Source organism: Leptonychotes weddellii, chromosome 3, assembly GCF_054177405.1.
Source record: "Leptonychotes weddellii isolate Sample4059 chromosome 3, ASM5417740v2, whole genome shotgun sequence".
Taxonomy (NCBI): domain Eukaryota; kingdom Metazoa; phylum Chordata; class Mammalia; order Carnivora; family Phocidae; genus Leptonychotes; species Leptonychotes weddellii.
In genome coordinates this window covers 11,122,391-11,128,466 of record NC_138371.1, presented here as the reverse complement: position 1 = coordinate 11,128,466, position 6,076 = coordinate 11,122,391, and positions in this window count along the sequence as shown.

Here is a 6,076-nt window from a genome sequence, read left to right as displayed (position 1 = left end):
AAATAAATAAATAAATAAATAAATAAATAAATAAATGCACAAATAAATGTATGTGTCATAAAAACGACTATAGTAAAATGCTAATTGTAGGATTTAGTTGGTGGACATATGGGTATTCATTCTGAAGTCCTTTCAGAGTTTCTGTATGTTTGCAAACTTTCACTATAAAATGTTGCAGGAGGAGGGGGCACTAGCAGAATAGGGCAAAGGAACCATTCTTACCTTTTTTTTGGTGGACCCTTCAACAGATTGGGATCAAAGACATGAACCAAATATGAAGGACTATTTTACATATTAAAAACTTTGTGATTCTATTACAATGTATGGTATTTTACTTCTTTAATGAAGAAATTATATTTTTAGACCAGTTTTAGGTTCAGAGCAACATTGAACCAAAAGTACAGAGAAGTCCCATCCACTGCCTGTTGTCAAGCAAGTATAACCTCTCTCAGTATCAAACACCTCACACCAGAGTGTTACATTTGTTACAACTGGTGACCCTCATCATTATTGCCAGGATCCATAGTTTACCTTAGGGTTCACTCTTGGTATTATACATTCTATGGGTTTTGACAAATGTATAATAATTGTATCCACTATTGCAGTATTGTACGAATAGTTTTGTGGCCTTAAAATCCTCAGTGCTCTGCATATTCATCCCTTCCCCACCCCATCCCCCACAAGCATTGATTTTTTTTTTTTTTTTTTTACTATTCCATAGTTTTACCTTTTCAAGAAGGGGAATTCTACAGTATGTCGCTTCTCAGATTGGCTTCTTTCACTTAGTAATATGCATTTAAATTTCCTCCATGTCTTTTCAGGGCTTGTGAGCTCATTTCTTTTTAGTGCTTAATAATACTCTATTGTTTGGATGCACCACTGTTTATCCACTCACTTACTGAAGGTTTCAAGGAATTTTGGTTTGTGAATAGCTGTGACTATCAGCTATTATTTCTGGTAATCTGTACTGGAATAAGCCCAAAAGGTAGGCCCTTGTCTTTCTACTGTACATAAGGAGAGGGGAGGGGATGTGTCCCAGGGCAGAGAGACCCAAGCCCCTCGGAATTATGTTACCTGGTACTCAAGTCTTCTGGTCTGAGATTCACTTTTAAACTATTTTATTTTATTTATTTTTAAAGACTTTATTTATTTATTTATTTAAGAGAGAGTGATTACAAGCTGGGGGAGTGGCAGGCAGAAGCAGAGGGAGAAGCAGGCTCCCTGCTGATTGAGGAGCCCGATGCAGGACTCGATCCCAGGACCCCAGAATCATGACCTGAGCCAAAGGCAGACACTTAACTGACTGAACCACCCAGGCGACCCCTACTTTTAAACCTTTTTTAAAAATTTTTTTATTGTGTTATGTTAATCACCATACATCACATCATTAGTTTTTGATGTAGTGTTCCATGATTCATTGTTTGCGTATAACACCCAGTGCTCCATGCAGTACGTGCCCTCTTTAATACCCATCACCAGGCTAACCCATCCCCCCACCCCCTTCCCCTCTAGAACCCTCAGTTTTGTTTCTCAGAGTCCATAGTCTCTCATGGTTCATCTCCCCCTCCGATTTCTCCCACTTCATTTTTCCCTTCCTGCTATCTTCTTCTTTTAAACTATTTTAAATAAGAAGAAAGAAAGTTTTGGGAAGAGGCCTCTTATTTACTTTATAAATCCAGCCTGGGGGTTTGTAGAATGGTAGAGGGAACGTCCAGGGGCAGCCACAAGCCAGACCCTCCCACTGCAATCCTACTCCTCCACAGCACCCATGGCCCAGGCTGTCCCGACATCTCTCTGGGCAAAGGAACAGATAGTCTCCTGATAAGGTAATGCATGTAAAAGTCAGAGCACATACTGAATGGAGCACTGGGTGTTATACGCAAACAATGAATCATGGAACACTAGATCAAAGGCTAATGATGTAATGTATGGTGATTAGCATAACATAATAAAATAAACTTAAAAAAAAAGTCAAAGCAGAACTGAAAAGTTTTCCTCCAAACTATTCTCCCTGACTTGCCTCCTAGCACCCTGTACCCTGACCGCAAATGCATCGAGACCCTCCCCACACAGGCATGACTTCTTGGTGGTCTTCACTCTCATGTCTTTTTCTCAGTTTGTGTTGGTTTCCCTTATGCATGCCTTCTGTGAGCTTCTGTAGTTTGTCTAGAATTGAATCTAGGAGAACACAGCCAGCAGCCTAGCCCAGGTCACTGTGGTAACAGGTCCTAGATGCTCCTGCTATACCATTCTATGTCTGGCTATATACATTGTTTTTTTGTTTAACTTCTGATTTTTTAAAATTAAAATTTAAGGTATTTGTCCAGATTTTCACAAATAAATAATTCTAGGATTTATTAAACCCAGTCTTTCTCTTTTGTAAAATATACTTATTTTTACTTCGATCCTTATTGTCAGTTTCTCTTGTCATTTTTAAGACTTTGGAAGGATTCTTAGGTTACAGGTTAAGTCACTATTTTCTGTTTTTCTGTATGGCTAAATTAACATATGTAGAATTTTACAAAGTGAATTTTCCTTTCAATACCTCTTTGAACAGATTTCCTGGGTTTTAATATGTGCCGTTTCCTTTATCATTAAAAAAAATTTTTATTGCAGATTTTCTTCATTCTTCCAAAAAACTACTAAAATGTTTTCTAATTAAAAAAAAAAAATTCCCCAAGTGCCAATGGCTGGGGTGCTAGCTCTTTGCTAAAAATTCAGAAACTACCAATACTTTAAGGATAACTAAGGAAAAGAAAGTAACCACCACAGAGTTGAAATCCCACGAATGTACAATTTTCTAAACAGTTGGTTTTCATTCTAAATGACTTTTCCTATTTTAGCACAATTAAGCAGTTTCTCACAAAGGATCGGCGGCTTTGTATTCAAACAAGTTAAAATGTAGGTAACACTCCTGCTCCTGTGGCAACGTGTCAATCATTTTATGTAATTAATTTCCTAATGATCCTAAAATATTTGCTTTATACCTGAATGATCTTATTCTAGCACCAGGCAATTTACTAGAACATTTTAAATGTGAAATTTATTGGTAAACCCAAGCAAATACATTGCAGACAGCATGGGGTTGGGGTGGGGGTGGGAAACTCAGAATCAAACCTTTTGCCAATGAAGTGTATAATATTTTCTTTGACAGAAGCAAAGTGATATATTGCATGTCACATCTAAGCTGTAAAAATACCACGACCTTTCCTCAGTCTCAATTATGAGAAGTAATAGCTTCAGGCTGAAACTACGTGGGAATCCCTGACCGTATTTAACACAGAAAAACTCTAGAATCGAATGCAAAGTGCACGGCCAAACTGTGTCATGATAGGGTTGTCCAGTGGTCCATTTATCATTTTTTCCTGCTTACTCTGTGGCTGACATCTACTTATTAAGTCTTTCCCTGGGTCATTTCACACTGCTGAAGAGGCAAAGTAGAAATCCCATCAGGAAGCCTGCACTTCCAGAGGGAAGGGAGGCGTTTTATTTGTGATGCCATCATCATCTTACTAGGCAAAAGAAAAACTGTTGATACTGATAGTCCCTTCCTGCTGTTTCAACAGTCCCATCCTGTGTGGATGATGCGTCGATGTGCAGGAAAATTCTAAGAAAGAGTAAACTCCTATTCTGAGAAATGGCAATATTTTTCAGTAGCTAGGGACCACGCCTTGTTGCTAGAGGAAGCCAGGTCCTGCTGAGAGCTGTAAACATCCTGGGACAATCTCCCTGAGGAGAAGCAAGGGTGGGAGGGATGAATAGGAGGAGTGGCTCGAGGAAAAGGTAAATCTTTCATTGAATTCCTATGGACTAAACCACCTCATTAGAGCAATTGGCCATGTTTCACTGGAAGGGGCCGTGAGAGTATGCAAATAGATTGCGTTTGAGTGGGGATGACATTCAGAAACCTTTATTTTCCATATTCTTGAACTGAAACTTAGCACCTTACTTAACTAGGAATTGATGAAGCAAACCACAGCTGTATTCACAATACCTCTGACTGTGTCACCAGCAGAAATCACAATTATCACTTTTCAGTAGGAGAGATATTACTGATGGGGTTTTGGAAGATAGGTGAAGTGCGGTGGAGTGCGGTCTGGAGCCGACAACCAGAAAGAATTCTTGAGACATCTTTGGTGCAAACTGGTGGTTTATGACAGCACAGAACAGGACCCAGGGGCAGAAAGAGCTGCTGCACCAGGGTTGTGAGGGGTGGCTGATTATATACTATGGGGTTGGAGGAAGTAAAGAAAAGGGAGGTTTTCAAAAGGATTTTCATATGTTAAAGAAGACTCACAGGATACCTGAGGCCTTGACATCTTCAAGTTAAGGTTGTTTTTCCCTCTAGCAAGGTATTAACATTAAGATAGTTGCGAGTTTCCTGGAGGAACATTATACTCTGCCTGTTTCCAGTATCTGTCAATGGGTTGCAGGTTATAAGGACATTTAATTGTATCTATATTTCCTTCTGGAAGTTAGGTTATTGATAGAAATGCTTCGTTCTTGTAGATTGCTAAAACGTTTGTAAACTGAGGGAGACTCCTGTCTTGCAGGATTGTCATCTCTATAAGTTAACTATTTGTTTTTTTTTCCTTAGCTTTAGGGCAGCCAGGAGTCCCTGAGGAATGTCACATATATCCCATGGAGGAGAGGGTGTGGGGTGTCAGCTTCTGCTTTGTCCTCAGCTTGCCTTCTGTTCCTTCATCATTATGAAATACTGTTTATACCCACCACTATTACAAAACTATAGTATTCTTGCACCTGCCGCTAGTTCTTGATATGTAAAAAAGAAATGCATACCTTATTATATCTCTTTTTAATAATTTGATAACTAAATTCCAGTAGAATTGATTTCCTTTGGATGCCTTTGTATTTTATTTTGGGCATTCAAAAACATTTTTTTTTTTTTTTTGAGAAGAGGTTCTTCTATATGCTTCACTACAGAGCCCATAGCACACACACAAAAAAAAAAACCCTAAGAAATTTTGTCTTCTATAGGATTGAATCAATCAGGCAAAGCCCCTAACAGTGTTCCTCCAGGGTTTGTATGTGTGTGTGTGATCTCAACTGCCAGGCATAGACCTATTCAGATCACTATGATGGACCCAGGCAACTTCCAATAATTGTTTTTCCCACTGTCAAAGGTGTAGATGCAGCACCGGAATCTAAAAACAATGGCATTTAGAATAAGATGTGCTTTTAAATATGTTAGAGGGGCGCCTGGGTGGCTCAGTCGGTTAAGCCTCTGACTCTTGGTTTCCGCTCGGGTCAAGATCTCAGGGTCCTGAGATTGAGCCCCGCAGCAGGCTCTGAGCTCAGTGGGGAGTCTGCTTAGGCTCCTTCTCCCTCTGCCCCTCCCCTTCACTCTCTCTCTCTAAAATAAATAAATAAATCTTTAAAAAGAAATAAATAGGGGCGCCTGGGTGGCTTAGTCGTTAAGTGTCTGCCTTCGGCTTAGGTCATGATCCCAGGGTCCTGGGATCGAGTCCCACATCGGGCTCCCTGCTCAGCAGGAAGCCTGCTTCTCGCTCTCCCACTCTCCCTGCTGTGTTCCTGCTCTCGCTATCTCTCTCTCTGTCGAATAAATAAATAAAATCTTAAAAAAAAAAAAAAAAGAAAGAAATAAGTACATCAGATATTAGGACACATTCCCAATATATAACTTACTTAAGGGTGGAGGCCTCACATAGACCTAAGACTCCCTGAGGCCCCTTTTTGGGCCGTAGAAAACGGCCAGGGAGAGAGAGGTTCAGGATGAGATTTTATTTCCTTTAAACCTCTGAGTTACCGGTAACTCTCTAAACAAGAGTGTCCCGCATCATGAACAACTGGAATGATGAGACCAAACAGAGGGAGTCTATGAGGGTGGACTGTCACCAGGTGAACATGGTGGGGGTGGTGGCCTGCATCAATGCAGCAGAATCACCTGTGTCCCGTGGGGAGCCTCCAAATAACCCAGGTAGATACTTACAAGCTAAGAGGCAGCTTGAAACCCCTGCCAGGCCCAGAGAGCACAGAGCTAACTTGCAACCACGAAAGTCAGGGGAGACTTGCCTCTTCTTATCCCCTATCTGGT